The following is a 21,809-nucleotide window of genomic DNA, read 5'->3' as shown; positions in this document are numbered from 1 at the left end:
TGTAGAAAGCCATAGGGTACATACCTTTTACCTCTCGGGCCAACTGCTTCTGCCACAACTACCCAACTCTGTGACCATGGAATGAAAGCAGCCATCGATAATAAGCACACTGATAAGTGTGGCTGTGTTCTAATAAAACTTTATTTAGAAAACCAGAGGGCCAGATTTTCCCTGAGGGTCATTGTTTACCGACCCCTGAATCAGAGGCATCATTGCAATCTTCCACAAAGTGTTCTGGCCCCGGTTCCAAACTGTCTGTTTGGAACGGTCTTGATGTCACTTTTTTTTTTTTTTTTTTTTGTCTCACTTGACCTTAAATTTTTTTTTATTTACAAAGCGAGAGGTTTGAAGCAGTTCTTTCAAACTATAAAATTCTTACATTCACAGAATGTACATTACCATGTAACAAAAAGTATGTTCTGAGCTCTAGTTGAAGAGATTATTCTTAACCTGTAAATAGAATATTTATGGGTTTTGTCCTTAGTATTACTGCTTACCAACACAAGTTAAAATTCTGTGGCTTTTCTTGAACAAGAGTTGCCATGCAAAAGATACTGATCAATAGCAGTACGATGTTTGATCCATCAAAGTTAAATAGATGCTTCCATCCATCCGAACAGGAGGTCAGCCAGGCACGCGGAATGAAAAACAAACTGACACTTGCAATGACAAATGAGTAGCAAAGCTTTATTGATTATAAGAATAAAAAAATGAAATACTATGGAGTCAACACTGGGTGATATCAGTGAAAGATAAAAAGAAACACACAATTAACTGATCCAGAAGGATAAGCTACAGTGAAAAACACTATAAAACAGGAAGTTGGCGTCCTCGGGGAATACACCGTTTAACTGAAGGTTATTCCGTTTATCACTGCCTCCTGTATTGGCACCCAAATAGCATGTAATTCAGTACCTTGCAATATCACAGGAGGATGTTTTTGCTTTTTTTTACCTCCATTAATCTTCCCTGCCAGGCCGTTGCCAGAATTCCAAATAAGAATATTTATGTTAATAGGTGCTGCAAACAGAAAACACATGTGAAATGTTCTGCAACTATCCATAAAGCCAGAGCAACACATAGAGCTTGATATCAATGGTTCTCAATTAGCTGGGATGGATTTTGCCCCCAAGGACATATGGCAGCATTTGGAGATATTCTGAGTGTCACAACTGGGGGACTGTCACTGGCATCCAGTGGGCAAAGGTCAGGGAGGATGCTAACTAGCCTACAATGCACAGGACAGCGACGCACAGTAAAACATAATCTGGTCCAATGTGTCACCAGGGTCAAGGTTGAGAAATCTGCTCTTCATAGGAAGAAAGCATCAGCTGAGACTGACAGCAATGTTCCAGTCACTGCAAACTCCAAATCATAACCACACATCACACAAAAGCAGCATGCATTTTAGACCACCCCAAGCAACTTGTAGACCAGGTACACATTTCAAGCCAGGTACACAGTGTCAAAAGATTCTGCAGAAGTCCCAGAGAAAGGTGTCATTCCAAAAGGCAGGTCACAAATTCCAAAACCTGTCCCAGAAATGATAAGTGTATCAAAATACTGGAAGACCCTTTGGGATTTATATGTAATTTTTAAGTGTAATAAATGCCTTTATTACTATAAAGTATAGTTTTGTTATAATATAGTATATATTTTATATGATATAACATATATTATATATTTAGAGTTTTTTAAACCTATAACATCAAAAGGCATCGTGGATATTTTCTAACCAAAGTAGATCATCTGCATCTCCTTCTAATTTTGTCTTGACAATGACATGCAACATCAGTTTTTACTGTAACTTGTGGTGTATCTCCAACAGGATAGAATTTATCAGTGGGTCAAAGAGCTGGAAAATTAATATCTGTTTAGCTAAACAGATCACATCTGCTAGCAAACTTGTCCAAATAATCTGGCATCATTGCTTACAATATTTGTCGACAGAGACCATTTATCATTTGGGTTATTTCTAGAACCCACAGACTTCTGCTCTATGCACTGTATAGAAACATGTACATGCACACACACTTTAGAAGGCTTTTGCCCACTTGTTTTAAAGTGAAGGGAGCACAGAGCACTTCAGTGACTTGTCTTTCAGTCCTGTTTCCCACTGCATTGTCCTTCTGCCTCGCCAATGATTGGAGTCATCTCTACTTCAGTTCGTTCCTAAACCATCCCAGGTAACAGGCTTCCAGCAAAAGCAAGACAACATTGAGGGTTACATTCCAGGGCCTGGGAAAATTTCCTGCGTAGACATCCCAGCCCTTCATTAACTGCAAAAGAGCTCTACTTTCCTTTCAGTGGCTTCCCCAAGCAAAAGCATATATCCCAGGAGTAAAGGGCATCAACTGAGGAGTCAGGTCAATCCACGTCCAAAACGCACCTTGACCACTTTCTGGCTGTGACCTTGGTCAGGCAGCATACCTCTCATCCTCAGCCCCTTAGGTGGAACGTAGAGACAAGATTGCCCACCTCCTGGGACTATTGCAGGGATGAAATTCCCTTCATAAATGTCAGTTTTTTGGATAACGAGAGTCTGCAAGCTTCTCCACCAAGTCCATGTTAAGCGTGCATTTGGGGCCTGACCCTGTGCAGGGTGCCAAAGACAGCACGCATGAGAAAGGCACATTCTTGCCTCAAGTTGTTCACAGTTTCACCAAGGAGATACACCTGCCACAGGTGATGGAGCTGGAGAACAAGACAGGGGTGCTACATTGCCCTGCACAGAGCAGGGCTGCTGGAGATCAGAGCCTAGGGAGATCAGCTGGAAATTTCAGGGAGGTTAACACATTGGAAGCTCTCAACCAGCACCTGGCCCAGAACAAGCGTGCAAGAAACACTGGCCATTGTTATTTTCATTGCCATCCACTGCAAGGGGTAATGGGATGGCTACAGGTCACCAGGCCCCCAACCCCTACCTCATATCAAAGAACAAAGGACTTCACTGTTGCGTATTTGGCTGGAGTCTTTTCTTATCCCTTGTTTTCCTTGCTCTCTCTCTTTCTTGGTCAATCTCCTTTCTTTGCTAAATTTTAGAATTTTACAAGTGCTAATGGCAGTGATCACAAATACTATAAACTGTCCCCATGACGTCTCTAAATCCATTCAAATTGTTTCTGTATTATGTATCATCTTGCAAAAAACATTGGTTTTGGGGTATTTTATCCTTTCACTTGTTTTTTGTTTGACTTGCTTTCTTGCTTTTGTTTTTTTTTTTTTTTACAAAAACCTTTCCACTAAGGAAATGAAGCTGCCAGCACATAGGTCCCTAGGCATTAGGACTCCCTTATTAAATTTAGAAAATGGCAACAATCATCCAGGCTAGTGAAACTGCACTGAAAATGCTTCCATGGTTATTTGTCCTGCCATCAACATTGCCCATCAGCAAGGAGTCAATGCAAGGTCAGCCTGAGGCCTATCTTTGGCCTGGGCCATTCCAGAGAAAGAGTAATGGGAGCTGGAAATAAACATAAAAATGGCCTGTTAGAGTTCACATTTAACATCGAGGAAATTGAGACTATGAAGAAGAAATGACCTCACTGGGAAGCAACCATGGTGCCCTTTCATGGGGGCTGGATAAACGGACTTCCTGGGTTGCATCCAAGCAATGGACTGTTAGCACGAAAAAGAAATGAGCGATCAAGCCAAGAAAAGACACAGAGAAAGTTAAGTGCATATAACTCAGTGGGGAAAAAAATCCAGTCTGAGAGGGCTGCCTGCTGTATGACTCCAACTCTATGACATTCTGGAAAACCCAAAACTATGGAGACAGTAAAAAGATCAATGGTTGCAGGAGTTGGGAAACAGGGGGGGGGGAGGGGGAGGCAATAAAAAGGCAGAGCACAGAGGATTTTTAGGGCAGGGAAAATACCCTGTATGATACCATAAAGATGGACGTATGTCATTATACATTCGTCCAGACCCACAGAATATACAACACCAAGAGTTAACCGTAATGTAAACTTGGATGACGATGATATGTCAATATATTACAGCACATTTACACTCTGATGGGGGATGTTGATAATGGGGGAGGACTATGTTGAGTTAAGGGGTATATGGAAAATCTCTATACCTTTGACTCAATTTTGCTATGAATTGAAAACTGCTCTAAAAAAGTTTTCCATTACGATGTATACCCCTCATTGCTGACCAATACAATGCTACCCATCTCTCCCTAGGAAAAAAAATCAACCCTCCTTCTCCTATAGCTTCCTTATCTATAGGCTTTGTCCCAGAGAAACAAACTAATCCTACCTGGCTAGCCCATCTGCTCTTTGAGTTGAAGGTTCTTTAAAAACAAAACCCACTTGGCAAGAGCTTGCTTTCCCTAACGTCTCTGGGGCATGGGATACTGGTAAGGTCAAGTTAAGAAGGGTTTTCCAGGGGTGCCTGGGTGGCTTAGTCAGTTAAGCATCTGACTTCGGCTCAGATCACCATCTCACAGCTCATGCCCCACGTGGGGCTCTGTGCTGACAGCTCAGAGCCTGGAGCCTGCTTCAGATTCTGTGTCTCCCTCTCTCTCTGCCTCTCCCCCACTCACACTCTCTCTCTCTCAAAAAAAAATAAACATTAAAAAATTTTTTTAAAGAAGGGTTTTCTATGTCCTAAACCCAGATTCACCAAACCTGCCCCATCTCAGTGCCACCTAACACCCCAACTATTACCCTGTGCCCAAACTTCATATGGTTTCAATTCTAGCAGGCACACAATCCCTTTCTGGTGCTTGACAAGAGGATGGGTAATAGATTCCGTGTACTCGACCTATTTAGGCATCCCTCCAGACCTTCCCATCTCCCTCCCTCCCTCTCTACAGCCCCTCACCGCCTGCTTCCCAGAGCCATCCTCCCAATGGCTCATGCAGCCATCCTCAGCAGCACAGAGAGAGTCACTGCCATCACCGCCTTTGCTGCCTTCCGTTAGGAGCCCCACATGTAGCGTCGACTGGCAAAGCCCACCTCCATCCAGACCCAATCCCCAGAAACTCTGTCTCCCCCAGAACCTCACTGGGGGTCCAGGAAACACAGCCCAGGGGGGTGTTAATGCCCGACAGGACAGACTTTGACCAACGAGGCCAAGGGATGGGAGGCTGGCACACGGCTTACCCTCCCTCCCCTCCCCACCCCCCGCAGGGGTTCTGAGATGCAGGGTGATGTCGAGCACCAGGGCCCTTTCTCGCAAACCCTGGCCCATTCTGCAAAGCGCCACCGGGTATCTGCTGGCATTGCTTCCCCCCACTTATCTTTTTCTCCTTGGGATTTCACCACTCCCCACCGAGCTACTCCACAATTTGCAAAAACAAAAAATTGTAGACAATCGTGAGTGTTTTTGGAACACAGACCCGCCCCAGGGAAGTGGGAATAGCTCATAACAAACCGCATCACAGCACACCACTAATTAAGAATGCTTAAACAGCAGCTTGGATCTCCAGGGGCTGCCACAGGCAGGAACCACGGCAGCCCATCGAGCCTGGAAACAAGTACTTTGTCATTAACCTGATGTATAATTTATGCGGGCAAGAATGTCTCCCCTGTTTCCAAAACAGACAAGAGCCCCAGCTGGGCACTCCAGCCCCTCCGCGAAAAAACACTACTCCTATAATGGTCTAACTTTTGTTTTGACCTGGAGCCCGCTTTGCAATATTGGCTTGAAGCTGGATGAGCTCTCCGGCCCTCCTGCCAACAGCAAGCCGATGTGCTGGAAGGCGGAGCCTGAGCGAAGGGCTATGATTTCTGCAGTCCCTCGGCCTGATGCACTTCAACCAGCCCAACGGCAGGCACAGGCACCCTGCCCTATGGTCTGCCAGCTTGGAGAAGCAGCCAGGTGCAGGCACACACAAACAGGCCACATTTATACCCTCGGGCATGCGGCCACTGAGGCCCCGGGACCCCTCCTGCGCTCACAAGTTCACACCTTCCTCGCCTGTGCTGCTGTTGTCTTGGACTGACCAGAAAGTAAGTCCTGGGAACCTGCTCTCACTGTCCCAGGTCTGCGGCAAGACCACACTGAAGGAGACATAATGAGCTTCTCCTCCGCACTCACTCAAGTCCTCACCGGCTCAGGCAGCCCATCGCCCTCTGGCCCTCTCTCCCCCACTCAACCTTCCATATCATTGCCTCCATTTATGCCACTCTCCATGCCTCCCGTTTAAAACTTCCCCAGAGAGGGGCACTTGGATGGCTCTCTAGTTGAGTGTCCCTCGATTTCAGCTCAGGTCATGATCTCATGGTTTGTGAGTTCGAGCCCTGCATCAGGCTCCGTGATGAGCATAGAGCCTGTTTTGGATTCTCCCTCTCCCCGTCGCTCTCTGCCCCTCCCCCCACTCGCACTTGTGTGTGCTCTCTTTTTCTCAAAACAAATAAATAAACCTTAAAAAAAGAAGATTTAAAAAACAAAAAAACTTCCTTGGAGAAAGGATTCCATGATCAGCCAGTTACCTTCCAACATGGAAGACCCTACTGACAAGTTCTCGAGCCACATCCCTTGGATGGCCACCACTGGCTTACATGCTGGTTCTTTCTCCTTCTTTTAACTCCAAACCGCATTCCTACTCCCTGCCACCGCCAGAGGCAACCACTGTAAAGTGCTTACCATGAATCTGTGCCTGGGTGTTTGCAAGATGAATGTGATGATTACGTGTCCATTTTCATGAAAGTATATTATGTGCGTGCTGTATCTTTCACTCTGTTTCCTTAAATCCTGGTTGTTATCTCTCAAGGTCAAGGCTCACCCTCTTTATGAACGTGATGAAAATATCAATACTCTTACCAGAAAAACACATGAAGGGAACTAGAAAATTAGGCGTATGACTTGAGGATGTTCACCCAGGCTTAAAGCTTTCTGTGGCCCCTAGAGGGTCAGGAGCTCAGGATAGATCCCCACCAGCGATACTGGTCTTCGGCCAGGGCTTGAAGACCTAGTCCGATCAGTAAGAGCCAGTGAAACAGGGTCACATGGCACAAAGCAGGAATCTACATACTGTGGATTCTCAGAGAGGGCGTGGCCCTGGCAGCCACTGTGAGTCCAATGGAATTGCCTCAGTCTGTTCCTCAAAGCAATGAACGTATATAATAACTACATGTATCACAGATGAGAACAAGGGCAAGAGAAATGCAGCCAAAATTAAATCTCTTTACAGCTTACAGCCCACTGACAGATACCTGAAACATGCACAGTGTGACATTCCTCAAGGAACTCATGACTGCCTTGATGCCTTAATGTTTGTGTTTCATTAAAGACTCAGAGTAACCTTATCTTAACAGCAGTTAGCTCCTCAAGAGAGCCCCTGAGAGACTTGCTTCCGAATTCCTTAGAGACCTAGGCTATCCCTAACGCCCACTAATTAAAAGGTATATAATCAGTCACTCCTCACCATCCTGCTACAGCTCTGTCTGCCCACGGGTCCTATCCTCATGCTGTAATAAAATCACCTTTTTGCACCAAACGCATCTCAAGGATTCTTTCTTAGCCATTAGCTCACAAACCCAAACCTTCAAATCACTTCATCACATCATCCCCATTCCAGAATGCCCTCCCAGCTCCTCTTATTCATACCTATCACCTCCTCCAAAATTCGGAGCATCTTCTCAGAGAGACCTCTTCCTCATCTTTACCATGCGTCTCCTCCATACTTGTCTTGCACATCCGTTTTGAATTGGTTGTCATGATGCTTACAAAGAGTTCTGAACAGTGTTCTTCTGTTAGCGTGTCTCTACAATCAGGCTGTAAACCTGCTGAAGAAAGGAACCAGTCTATCACATACATGGGAAGAGGCAGAGTATGTTAGTCACCTGAATTCCAGGGCAGGGTAGGAGCTGATTCTCACGGGAAAGATGAGGGATGAGCCTCATTTGCAGGAGGCAATGGTCAGCGGGAAGGTCGTCCATCAAGATCTTGGCAATATAACAAATCACCATAGAACTGAGTGGCTTAACATTTTTCTTCCTTCCTTCCCTCCCTTCCTTCCTTTCCTTCCTTTCTTTAGTGTTCCCTCTCATGGTTCTACGCATTTACTGGGTTTATCAAGGCTGCTCTCACTTGAGTCACTTGTACAGTTGTGATCAGATATTGGCTGAGGCTGAGGTCAGGAGGTTCAATTGGGAGATACGTTTAAGAGGACTTCTTCAGTCACAGCTGATGACTGGCCAGCTGGGCACCACTCTCTCCACGGAGCCATCCTGTGTGTCTCCAGAGCACTGTGGTCCTAGCGTGTCAGGTGGTATCCTAGTTTCCTAGGGCCGACATGACAAATTACCACAAACTGGATGGCTTAAAACAACAGAAGTTCACTCTCTGAGAGTTCAGGATGCCAGAAGTCCAAAACCAAGGTGTTCCTTCTGGATTCTCTCAGAAAGAAGACTTCCTTGCCTCCTTGTGGCTTCTCGTGGCTGCCAGGAGCCCTCCACACTCTCTATCACCCAGTGGCACCACTCCACTGTCCGCCTCTGTCTTCACATGGCTTTCTGCTCTGGGTCTCTCTGTATCCTCTCCCCTTCCAAGGCTACCAATAGATTTAGGGCCCACTCTAACTAAATCCAAAATGATGTCATCTCACTATCTTTAATTTCATCTGCAAAGACCCTATTTCCAAGTAAGTTCTGGGTTGACAGGAATTTTTAAGGAACACTATTTAACCCTCTACACCTGGCTTCCCTCAAAGCAAGATTTCTAAGAAGCCAAGGTAAAAGTTGTAGGGCTCTTTGTCTTACCTCGCCTCAAAAGAAATCAGAGACATTTTTGTTGACTATAAGTAACAGGGCCAGCTCTGATTCAAGAAGAAGGGGTGACACAAGGGCACGAATACCAGAAGTATGGTCCCTTGGGGCCATCTTTGGAGACCAGTATCTATGAGAAGGACACGGTAAAAGGGGAAATAAAGAAGAGGAACAGAATACTGAGGGGAGAGAGAGAGATTCTTAGGATGGCCACCGTGGGAAATCTTGGGAAAAGGAAAGAAAAGCATGAACTGAACTTGCAGGAAAGGTTTAGGGGGTACAGAGAGAGGAAGGACAGAGAGGCTTTTCAGGTCACTGTCTGGTATAGAGAAAGACTGTGAGTAAAAGAGATATCTCAAAAGGAGTTTTCAGAAGTTTTACTCCACATCAAGACCGTCCTCTCCCTGCTGACATTACTCAACAGACTAGGTAAAGATTTGAATCACTTTCATTTATATTTTTCTGCCTGGCTGTTATTTTTTACACATGATTTTCTGCCAGCTGAGATCACCAGGTTCCACTGTTTTTATACAAGTCTATATCTCTAACCCTCTTTAGTAAAGCCAGCAGGGCTCTCTGCGCATGGAACACAATCAACAAATGACAAGTTTAAAAGCATTTACACATTTAATTTGAATGGTTATCCATTTCATTGGTGAAACAAGGATTTCTTTTCAATAAAAGTATGTACATGCACTTCCAAAAAACTGCCAACACTTTTTTTTTAGTTTGTCTTCACTGTAATATGTCCCACTATGGGTATTGTTAGATGTTTACAGTTTGAGTGTCATTAGGGGTGATGTTTGGCCAACTGCCTTTGCAGGAAAGTTTGGATGGACAGTTCAGTTATAGAGAATATGGCTGACAGTCCTCAGAAAACAAAAGAATCAGGAGATATATAGATGGTGTTTCCAGACTTAAGCTGCAAAAAGCACTCCTTAAAATAAGCCCATAAATTCGTCTACTTCAAGAAAGTTTTAGGTAGAGATTTTATGGCTATAAGCTTTCCAGCTCTGAGTAAGTTCGTGGGTCAGAGAAATGAAGGACTCAGGTATGTTTAGACCCCAGCCAATGAAACCAGCCAAGGGAAGGAGTCTATGCAAACACTTCCTATTTCAATGTCATTGATGTAAACTGGATATAAAATTTGGAACTGACCTGATATGTGGCCATTATCCTTACAACCAGGAGTTTTGTAGCCAATATTTAGTGAAGACTTAGTGCGTTGTGTATTTGACATACATAACCTAGCTTAATTTTTACAACAGTCCTGTGAAATTGGTACAGATGAAAATAAGATGTACTGAGCTGGAAATCTGGGTCACAGTAGATGGAATGTTCTCTGCTCCAAATGATTGTCCTGCAGTGAAATATTTTTAAAAAGGGGTCTACAAATTGCCTGAATATTTTTTAAACTATTTTTTAATGTTTATTTATTTTTGAGAGAGAGAGAGAGAGAGAGAGAGAGAGAGAGAGAGCATGAATGGGGAAGGGGCAAAGAGAGAGGGAGACACGGAATCCAAAGCAGGCTCCGGGCTCTGAGCTGTCAGCACAGAGCCTGACACAGGGCTCAAACTCATGAACCACAAGATCATGGCCTGAGCCAAAGTTGGACGCTTAACCAACTGAGCCACCCAGGCACCCCCTGAATATTTTTAAACTCTAAGAATAAAATAAGCCAGGTCACCTGGGTGGCTCAGTCAGTTGAGCGTCTGACTTAAATTCAGCTCAGGTCATGATCCCATGTTTGTGAAACTGAGCCCTGCATCAGGCTTCACCCTGAGCACAGAACCTGCTTAAGATTCTCTCTCTCCCTCTGCCTCTCTCCCCTGCTTGTGCTTGCTCGCTCGTTCTCTCTCTAAAAAATGTGTGTGTGTGTATAATTAAATTTTTTTAAATAAAGAATAAAATAAGCCAAGAATATAGCTTGAGTTTTAACAAACAGAACGAAGGGCTCAAAGAGGGTTTAAACACAGGTTTAAATTCATTTATATTTTAAATTTGTTATATGTATTCAGAACAATTAGTGAATGTATATGTTCTTGTCCCTACAATCAAGTCATAACGGAAGCCCCTCCATGTGTTAATGTCATTAGTATTAAACAGTTGTAAGTATATAAATTAAGCATCAATTAAGTATGGAGGAAGATACCATTTTATACCCACTGAGATGGCTAAATTCAAAGACAGACAATAACAAGTGTTGACAAGGACAGGTAAAGTTGCAAAATGGCGCAGCCATTTCGGGAAAGAGTCCAGCAGTTCCTCAAAATATTAAACACACAGTTACCACATAACCAGTGATGCTACTCCAAGATATCTACACAAGAGAAATGAAAACTTATCTCCAAAGACTCGCACGTAAACATTTATAGCAATAGTATTCATAACAGCCAAAAGGCAGAAACAACCCAAATATCCACCAACTGATGAACGGTAAACAAAAAAAGTGGTATATCCATACAATAGAATCTTATTCAGCGATTTAAAAAAAGAAGGAAGTACTGACATATGCCACATGACGAGCCTTGCAAACACTATGCTAAATGAAAGAAGCCAGCCACAAAGAACCACGGGCTACATGATCCCATTTAGATGAACTGTCCAAGATAGGTAAATGCATGAGACAGAAAGGGGATCAGTGGTTCCCAAGGACGGGGGGGGGGGGGGGCGAGAGGGAAATGGGGAAGCCCGCTAACAGGTGCAGCATTTCCTTTTGGGGCATAATGAAAATGCTCTGAAATTAGATAGTGGTGATGACTGCACAGTTCTGTGAGTACACCAAAACCACTAAAATGCATATTTTAAAAGAGTGAACTTTATAGTATATGAATTATATCTCAATAAAACGGTTATTTAAAAAAGAAGAGAGGAGGAGCACCTGGGTGGCTCAGTCGGTTAAGCATCTGACTCTTGGTTTTGGCTCAGGTCATGATCTCACAACTCGTGAGTTCAAGCCCCGCATTGGGTTCTGTGCTGACAGTGTGGAGTCTGATTGAGATTCTCTTTCTCCCTCTCTCTGCCCCTCCCTGCCATCTCTCTCAAAAATAAGTAAATAAACATTTAAAAAAAGAAAGAAGAGAAAAGAAAAGAAAATATAAACATATGGTTTGGAATGTACCACAAGGGGGGAAGGTCTGAGGACAGGGGCAGATTCAGGTTTGTGGGCCCCGAAATTTATAGTTTGTGGGACCCTCTTAGAGAAAAATAATTTTTAAAATGCAAATAAACTGTACAACAAAGTGCATGTAATTCACATGACTGTATTATACACTTAAAAATTTGTTAAGAGGGTAAATTTCAAGTGATATGTTTTTTACAATGAAAAAACTGCAAATACAAAATTAGGTGCAAAACTGGATATTCGAATAAGAAAATAAAATGACAAATTATGATTTTTAAAAGCTGGAAAACATCCAGAACCACTTATAAAGCCACTTTTTTCATTAAATAACTGCTTCTTGTACATCTGTAATCCTAATTTCCTCCATTGCGGATTCTATAGTCTTTTTTCACCTTTCCGTGAGATAATGAGTTTATTTTTCTATAGAGAGAATAGAAAAACAGTCTTTCTTCTAACATTGTTAAAACAAACTTTTGGGGGGCGCCTGGGTGGCGCAGTCGGTTAAGCGTCCGACTTCAGCCAGGTCACGATCTCGCGGTCTGGGAGTTCGAGCCCCGCGTCAGGCTCTGGGCTGATGGCTCAGAGCCTGGAGCCTGTTTCCGATTCTGTGTCTCCCTCTCTCTCTGCCCCTCCCCCGTTCATGCTCTGTCTCTCTCTGTCCCAAAAATAAATAAACGTTGAAAAAAAAAAAAAACTTTTGGTTTTGTTTTTTATTATACACATATGCTGATTTCTCCCTCCTTGACATGAGTCCCTGCCTTCTCAGGATACCCTCCCCCAAAATGGAGAACAGTTTTTACCTTCTCTCTGAGCACAACTTTCCCCCCAACCAAAACGTGAACTTTCCAATACCTGCAAGGTTAGGCTGGTGAAGACAGGGTGAAACCAGCATTCTCATCCTGTCAGGAGTAGTATAAATAACTTCAACCATTTTTGGAAAGCAATTCAGCAACAGATATTAGAGACCCTTCTACATTCCATCTCTGGGAATTTCTCTTAAAGAAATAATCCTAAATGCGCAAGAATAATCTAAATGTCCAATATCAGCAAATAGTAAAATAAATTCTTAAATCTAACCAAATGTTGGCACCATTTTAAACAGTCATAAAAAGAGACACTTGGGTGGCTAAGTTGGTTAAGTGTTGGACTTCAGCTCAGGTCATGATCTCACCGTTGGTGAGTTCGAGCCCCGCTTCGGGCTCTGTGCTGACAGCTCGGAGCCTGGAGCCTGCTTCGGATTCTGTCTCCCTCTCTCTGCCCCTCCCCCACTCATTCTCATTTTCTCTTTCTCTCTCTCTCTTTCTCTCTCTCAAAGAAACATTAAAAAATTAAATAGCCATAAAAATAATGTAATAACATGGGGGAAATTATAATACATTTAATATTGTATAATTACAATAAGGAATGGAGTGATATCAAATTGTGTATATATGTCAGAATAAGATTCGGGTGTTTTTAGTTTTTTTCATTATTATTTGAGAGAGAGTGTGCACAAGCAGGGCAGAGAGGCAGAGGGTGAGAGGGAAGGAAAGAGAGAATCCTAAGCAGGCTCCACTCCACACTCAGGCAGGGAGCCCCACACAGGGTTGATCCCATGACCCTGGGATCATGACCTGAACAAAAATCAAGAGTCTAATGCTCAACCGAGTCAGTCACCCAGGCACCCTACGAGATTTGTTTTTCATCCTGTGCATAAAGAAAGAAGGCTGGAAAGAAGTGTATCAAACGCTAAAATGATCATTGGGCTAGGCTTATTTAAATTTTCTTTATCCCATATAATTTCACACTAAAAATAAGGTTGCCTAAAAATCATCTGCTCCCTGCCTCAGCTCATAGAATTAATGGTCCTAAATATTAGCAAAGCAGTTGGCTCTTTAGAGAAGGCCACTCTGATACATAAAAGTATCGCTATGATTTTTTTTTTTGAAGCCTTTTTTTTTTTTAAGCAAAATCAGCTGTTTACACACAGCAATATTCTGGGGGTAAAAAAAAAACAATTGAGTTAAATATTTTCTTCCTGAAATCGCAGGGCACATTCTGTCTAGCTTTGCTCCCACGACCCACGCCTCGGTTCAGGGACTCCTGACGGCACAGCTGCAGAGCCAGCGTCAGCCACACCATCTGCCGCGCACTGTCCCAGAGCTGGGAATCACAATGACTCAACAAGGGGTGCACAAAGCTGCCAAGAATTGTCAGAGGTGTGCGTTATTGTGGAACAATCTGGCGGCGGCGGCGGCGGCGGCGCCAAGGAAACAGTGTGTTTCTATAGTCAGGGTGTCGCCGCTGCTAGACCAGAAGAAAGGGTGCAAATGCAATTAACAGTCAACAACTTGGGCATCTGTAAGGAAACATTTACACTTGAGGTGGAGTCCAGCTTCAAAACGCTACATGCCACTGGAAAGAGGAAATTCCATTTAAGTCCAGTATCTAGTGGACTTCACACTGTGGGCTTCTAGCAGGACAGCCATGTGATTTAAAGGAGATCAGAGCCACCTCTCACAAGCCCATGGTGAGACAGTTAGGGGCATGTTACCTGCTCTCGTTAATTCCCTCCCTTTCTGAGCAGAACCAGGAGGTGGCCCTATAAGCAAGCTGGACTTAAAACAGAAGACCCCCCCCCCCCCCCGCTCCAAAAAGGGCCAATGAGCTGCCTGAGTTACCTGCCAATATCGACCAATCAAAATGAGGCCCTTCCAACCAATCAGAAGGAGGAAACTTTGTCTATATAAGCAGGACCTCCCAGGTCTTGGGAGAGGCCAATGTAAATATGCTTTCTTGCTTTTGTGTCTCTGTTCTTGATTTTTGGGTGCACCCTGGTTTCTGTCGTCGATCGAAGAACCGACTTTGCTGACAGTGGTAACCTTCCTATATTGGCAGTTGCAAGATCAGATACAGAGCTAAACCCTGGCTGCCCAGCACTGTAGAAAGAACTCCTGGCTTTGGAATGAGGAAGACTTGAGTTCAAATCCAAGCTCAGCCCCCTACTAGCTGTATCTTATTAGCAAGATGTTTACCCCGCCCCAGCCTCAGTTTTATCATCAGTAGAATGGAGATAATAATTTGTTTTATGGGATTCTTAGGAAGATCAGAAATGATACATGTAAACATGAGTTACCATAGGACCCAGTAATTCTACTCCAAGGTATCTGCCCAAAAGAAATGAACTATAGGCCCACACAAAGACTCGTATGTACATGCTTATAGCAGCATTAACAACACAACTGTCCATCAACTGAATGGATGAGATGTGTATACAAACAATGGGCTCACCCAGCAATAAAGAGGAATGAAGGGGAGCCTGGGTGACTCAGTTGGTTACGCGTCTGACTTCGTGTCAGGTCATGATCTCGCGGTTTGTGGGTTCGAGCCCCGCGTTGGGCTCTGTGCTGACAGCTCGGTGTCTGGAGCCTGCTTTGGAATCTGTGTCTCCCTCTTTCTCTGCCTCTCCCCTGCTTGCGCGCTCTCTCTCTCTCTCTTTCTCTCTCAAAAAATGAATAAACATTTTTTTTAATTATATAAATAAGAAGGAATCAAGTACTGTAGACACAACAACATGGATGAACCTTGAAAACTTTATGCTAAGTGAAAGAAGTCAGACACAAAAGGCCGCGTATCATATGATCTCATTTACACGAAATGCCCAGAATAGGCAGTTCTACAGAGACAGAAAGTAGATTTATGGTTGCTGAGGACTGGGAAGGAGAGCTAAGAGTTGAGAGCTCAGACTGTGTGATGATTGCACATATCTGTGAATACACTAAAAATCATTATACACCCCAAAAGGATGAATTGTATGGGGCCACCTGGGTGATTCAGTCGGGTTGAGTGTTGGACTTCGGCTCAGGTCATGATCTCACGGTGCATGAGTTTGAGCCCTGTGTCGGGCTCTCTGCTGTCAGTGCAGAGCCTGGTTCTAATCCTCTGTCCCCCTCTCTCTGCCCCTGCCCTGCTTGCACTCTCTCAAAAATACATAAAAACATTTAAATGGATGAATTGTATGGTATGTGAATTATATCTCAATAAAATTATTATCTAAAAAACTGTATAAAATGCCTACCATAGTTCCAGGTAATCCATATGTCATGCTTATTATTAGATCTGTCATGCACTTACAATGTATCTTGCTTCTCCCCCGTCTAGAAAGTGGACAGCAAAATGTCTTTAATCCGGTGCATTTCCTGTTCAAAAGGTCATTATTAGCAGCAGAATTGGAATCCTCAAAAAAACTTTTGGGCTTACCATCCCTTTTTTATAAATGGGAAAATGAAGGCCCAGAAGGCTGGCATTTCTTACTGAAGGAACTGCAAGAGGGACCATTAGAACAGAATTTGAAGGAGGAAAGTGGATCTGCCAGTATATTCCCAGTCAAACAAGACAAGTCCAAAGGCAGCAGATCTTGAGAAGCCTGGTGACCCACCCCCACCCCCAGTTCAGGGTGTGCCTGGAAGCGAGTTGCAGGGTGAGGGGTCCTGAAGTGAGAGTCAGCTCATGAAGCATGCCAGGAGTGACACCGCTGGGCTTTGTTTAGACGAGTTCGATTCTAGGACTGAAACTGAAAAGCAAGGTCAGGTGGAAACTTGCTGTAAAAATGAAATTCATCCTGTGTCTAGTTTTTGAAGCATGACATGAACGTGGCTCTCAGACTTCCGCGTTTGGAGACTTTGATCTGTCACCAGTGATCTGTCAGCAAATACAAGTCATGTAGCATCCCCGGAAATTTCCTCTACGGGGGCTCAGGGAGCACCCATCCTCCAGAGCCACAAAAAAGGAAGGCTAACCAATGAGAGGTCCACCTGTCTGCCAGTCTCCCAGGTGCCACTGCACACCGTCAGATTCCACGCACAGAGAAACCAAATAGTGGTTTCAAATAAAAGCCTCAAATCAAGAGGCACCTGGGTGGCTCAGTCGGTTAAGCATCCAGCTTCGTCTCAAGTCATGATCTCACGGTTCATGGGTTCGAGCCCCACATTGGGCTCTGTGCTGACAGCTCGGAGCCTGGAGCCTGCTTCAGATTCTGTGTCTCCCCCTCTCTCTGCCCCTCCCCCACTCACACTCTCTCTCCTTCTCTCAAAAATAAATAAACATTAAAAAATCAAAATAAATAAATAAAAGCCCCAAATCGAAAGTCACAACTCCCAGACTATAGGTATGGATTTGCAATCTGGCTACCTCTCAAATGGGCAGTTCTCAGTCACATGGAAACTGCCACATGGATGCATTTATTGAAACACAGTTAATGATTCTCTCAAGTCTTCAGCACCACCCAGGAGGCTGCTCAGCCCCTGATACAGAGAAGCAACGGCCAGACCAGGGGACAGACCAGGGTCAGTGCCCCAGGGAACTTGGCAACATCGGGAAACTAGAATTGGCTAGCCACATACTCCACATCCATTTGCTCCTCCTCCTTTGCTTGGCAAACCTAACTTTTAGCTACGTAATTATTGACAAGCTAACAGGCCACATAGCCCCTCTTCCAGCTAGCTGTGATCACGTGACTGTAATGTAATTAATGATACATAAATGGAAGTGTCCTACGAAACTCTCCAGGAAGTATCTTAACGACAGGTACACGCCCTTCTTCTTCCACCCTGTTGCTGGGAACTCAGATGTGAAGACTGGAGCCCCAGCAGCCATCATGCACATGAGAGTGAGGTCCACACCTTATTAGCAGCCACAGATGACAACGGAAGGAGCCTGGGGCTCTGGAAACTCCTTGGAAGTACAATACCAACTCCAAATTTCCTACTTCCACACATTTTGTGCGAGAGAAGAATAAGCTTTTAATCATGTTGAATCCTGTTCTTTTGTACCCTCAATTTGATTTGCTTTGCTTATGTTTGTTTTGCTTTTGCTTTTAAATTTGTGTTTTCTCAAGAAAGTTTTAACTTTCAGATGAAAAGACCTGCAAGTTTATCTTCAAAAACAAATTCCCTCATGGAAACTACACTCAACCATGGGCGTGAAGAAAATGGGCTTTAGGGAGACCAGCTGGGCCTGATGAATAATTCCAGAAACTCTACAGAGATTCACTGCTTTATCCTCTCCTAAACCACAAAAAATTTAATTTGGTAAAGCTGAATGAACACATTCCTGTTACCCACCCAGCAACAGCAACAGCACACTATTCCTTTTAGCAAAATACACAACAAACACGGGGTAAGCAAGCCCCTCCCCCTACACTGTCGCCCAGAACTACATGAAATATGGGGTTGGTTTTAGAGATTCACATCTAAGACCAATTTCTTGGTCTTACAAATTAAGTCGGGCCAAGTGGACAGCAGTTGAAGAATGTATAGTCTCATGAAAGAGAACTAAAGCAGACTGCCAGGAGGCACAGAACCATGAAGAATTAAACGCGATCCCGTTTTCAGCCCCAGAGACTGTCCGGTACCAGGACTCCCACAATGCCGGTCCCCATTCACCCTCAAACACACAATCAGAGCTTGAGGGAGAGAGTCCGCACAGGAAAAGCACAAATTCCCCCTGAGCTATCCTTTTAGACTCAGCAGAATTATCAGCCCAGAGCTGACCGAGCCATCTTCTTTCTTGGGCTTTGTGACCAGCACACCCTGTTCACCACCTTAGTGACACCTCTTTGAGCATCCCCAGAAATGTGCGTGTAATGACTTAACATCCACTACCAATGAGCCTGCTGAAGCCTCACCGTGGGGCTGGAGTGAGGGAGAATTTGCAGCAGACACTGGGTGCCCACCCAGACATCCTGGACCCCCTTCCTGGGGTTGCACACCCACACTCCAGCTTCCGTGCGCTCTGCTACCAAGAGCCACGATGACAGTCCGTTCAGTGGGGGCGGCTTGCCAATGGCTGACTGGCACAAGGGTCCAGCTCCTTTCCTCCAGAAGACACAAACTCTGAGGTGCAATTTACACTCCAGACACCCTTTGGGATCCAGCTGAAATCGGACCCTTGCTAGGCTCTTTCTCCTTTCCTGTTCTGCTTCCTCCACCCTCTCCTCCCGGGAGCACCTCCTTTACAAATCACTTGCGCCTGAATCCTTGGCTGACATCTACTTCTGAAAGAAAGGCATGTCCATAGGTATAAACAGAATTATCATCGAACCTGATGCTAGGGTCCAATGAGGAAAGTGGTACTCTCCCGGACATTCTATGAGTTGATGTTTCCCACCACAGTAAGAATTTGGAAACATAATCAGACACTTAATTAAATGAGGCTCAGAGCTTTCCCCTATAGTAAACACTGACACCAGATCACACACACTCCCTTCTCCACTCTGCACACATGGGATCCTTGGTGATAAAAAGGACAAATTGCAGCTGAGGCAGTGGCTGCTAATAGGCTGAAATTTGATAGAAAGGCTACTCTTCCTCAAAAAACACCCCCCACCCAAGTCTGAGCCTGAAAATCTTCCATTAGGGACTCATTCCTTTAGGTAGAAGATTTTGCTTCTCCAGACCTCCACTATGAGGAGAGAGAGAGAGAGAGAGAGAGAGAGAGAGAGAGGAAGGAAGGAAGGAAGGAAGGAAGGAAGGAAGGAAGGAAGGAAGGAAGGAAGGAAGGAAGGAAGGAAGGAAGGAAGGAAAAGAAGAAGGAAAGAAAGAAGGAAAGAAAGAAAGAAAGAAAGAAAGAAAGAAAGAAAGAAAGAAAGAAAGAAAGAAAGAAACCTAGTTGTTATCAGATATTAACATCTTTGCGGCAGTTGACTTAATCAGGAGGCTGACATAAAGGTTCTCATGCTAATTGTAGTTATAGGGTGAAGAAATATTTTTAAAGGGAGGTATTCTGGGGAATGAGGCAGAGAGAGCTGGGAAAGTGGCCAGTAGGGAAGGAAATAGAAGCAGACAGAATTTATAAATGGGAACTAAGGAATCAAAGGCGACTTATCCTCTTTATAATTTTAAATCATAGAATCATAGAATTTTATAATCTCAGGAAACTAGATATTATCTAGCACAGTGTTTTTCTAAGTTATATTGACAACTTACTTTTCACATAAATGTTACTGGAACCCTAATATTTAAAACAGGTGAAGGCAGGGTGCACCTGGGTGGCTCAGTCGGTTAAGCGCCAACTTCGGCTCAAGTCATGATCTCACGGTTCATGGGTTCGAGGCCTGCATCAACCTCTGTGCTGACAGCTCAGAGCCTGGAACCTGCTTGGGATTCTGTGTTTCCCTCTTTCTCTAACCCTGCCCTGCTCGCACTCTGTCTCTCTCTCAAAAATAAATAAACATTTAAAAAAAAATTTTTAATTAGGGGCACCTGAGTGGCTCAGTGGGTTAGGCTTCTGACTTTGGCTCAGGTCATGATCTCACGGTCTGGATTCGAGGCCCGCATCAGGCTCTGTGCTGACGGCTCAGAGCCTGGAGCCTGCTTCAGATTCTGTGTCTTCCTCTCCCTCTCTGCCCCTCACATGCTTGTGCTCTGTCTCTCACTGTCTCTCAATAATAAATAAACGTTAGGGGCGCCTGGGTGGCGCAGTCGGTTAAGCGTCCGACTTCAGCCAGGTCACGATCTCGCGGCCCGTGAGTTCGAGCCCCGCATCAGGCTCTGGGCTGATGGCTCGGAGCCTGGAGCCTGTTTCCGATTCTGTGTCTCCCTCTCTCTCTGACCCTCCCCCGTTCATGCTCTGTCTCTCTCTGTCCCAAAAATAAATAAAAACGTTGGAAAAAAAAATTAAAAAAAAATAATAATAATAATAATAATAAATAAACGTTAAAAAGAATTTTAAAAATAAAAAAATAATTAAAATGTTAAAAAAAAATTTTTTTAATTAAAAAAATAAAACAAATGAAAGGGAAACTGGTCTAGTAGCAGGCAGAGGGGGGAAGAGTGCCCTGCTTGCTTGGCTGCCCCCTGGGCATTATTATTCTTACTGTACCAATTAAATGGCACACAGGTTAAATAACAGCTAATACAAGTTGGAGGTAGGATTTGAACCCAGGATATCTGACTCCAAAGCAGCCATCCTGTTTCTCCTAATTCACCCTCCCCACCTTGTAGATGCACAAACCAAGGCTGCGCACAGGAAAGCGGGTGGTGTGCGGTCAGAAGGTTACAGCAGAGCAGGACCCGGAATCGAGGGTGCCAGCCTCCAGCTCAGGGTTCTACGGCGTTTCCGCAAGCCCCGGAGACCGAGTCAGGGGTGTTCCGGAAGAAGCCCCAGCCTTTAGCACAGTTCCCCCAAGCCTTCAGGACCAGCTCCCTGCGGCCCTTCCGTCTCCCTGCAGCCCCTCCTGTGCCACCGCATCCCAGAATGCCACACTCTCCCCTCCTCGCTCCCTTTCCTCAAGTTGTCCCCAGAGAAGGGACTCTTTGGGAATGACCTTCCCCTGCTCATCTGATTGGTTTCTATTCAGCCTTCAGAGTTTCATTAGGGTATCTCCCTCACATGATTCCATTAAACTGCCCCGCACATCCCTGCCCACGTGGTCCCTCCAGCCTCCTCACTCCCTAGCTGTGCACACACGCTCCTCCACGCGCAAGCACCTTTACTCCTCTGCACCTCTGCCTCCCCCTCTGACCAAAACCTTCAGGATGTCAGCCCCACCTGTTACTGACCTTTGTACCCAGAACCTAGCACAGAGCTGGCATGTAGGCATGCTCCACGAACAGGGAATGAATAATGTAAATGGCCATTGAGAGCGCACCCAAAAATAAACGGTGCACCTGGGTGGCCCAGTTGGCTAAGCAACTGACTCTTGATCTCCACTCAGGTCATGATCTCCAGTTTCATGGGATCGAGCCCCCCATTGGGCTCTGGGCTGGCAGCACAGAGCCTGCTTGGATTCTCTCTCTCCCTTGCTCTCTGCCCCTACCCCCCACTCACGCACACTGTCTGTCTCTCAGTAAATAAACAAGCATTTTAAAAACTTAAAAAAATAGGGGTGCCTGGGTGGCTCAGTTGGCTAAGTGTCCAACTTCAGCTCAGGTCATGATCTCACAGTTCCTGGGTTCGAGCCCCATGTCAGGTTCTGTGCTGACAGT

The 21,809-nt window shown here is 44.7% G+C and overlaps 1 long non-coding RNA gene across 1 annotated transcript; it reads right to left on the bottom strand.

Annotated features, from left to right (window-relative positions):
• Positions 1-666: 666 nt before the first annotated feature.
• LOC123380714 lies at positions 667-7,736 on the bottom strand. Its single transcript, XR_006586783.1, has 2 exons — positions 7,561-7,736; positions 667-1,532 (listed from the first exon to the last, which is right to left on the bottom strand). It is a non-coding gene; the product is annotated as an uncharacterized LOC123380714 (long non-coding RNA).
• Between the last annotated feature and the right edge of the window lie 14,073 nt (positions 7,737-21,809).

The sequence above is a fragment of the Felis catus genome, chromosome D2 (genome assembly GCF_018350175.1).
Source record: "Felis catus isolate Fca126 chromosome D2, F.catus_Fca126_mat1.0, whole genome shotgun sequence".
Taxonomy (NCBI): Eukaryota; Metazoa; Chordata; class Mammalia; order Carnivora; family Felidae; genus Felis; species Felis catus.
Note: the sequence above shows the minus strand (reverse complement) of the source record. Positions and strands in the feature narration are given on the sequence as shown.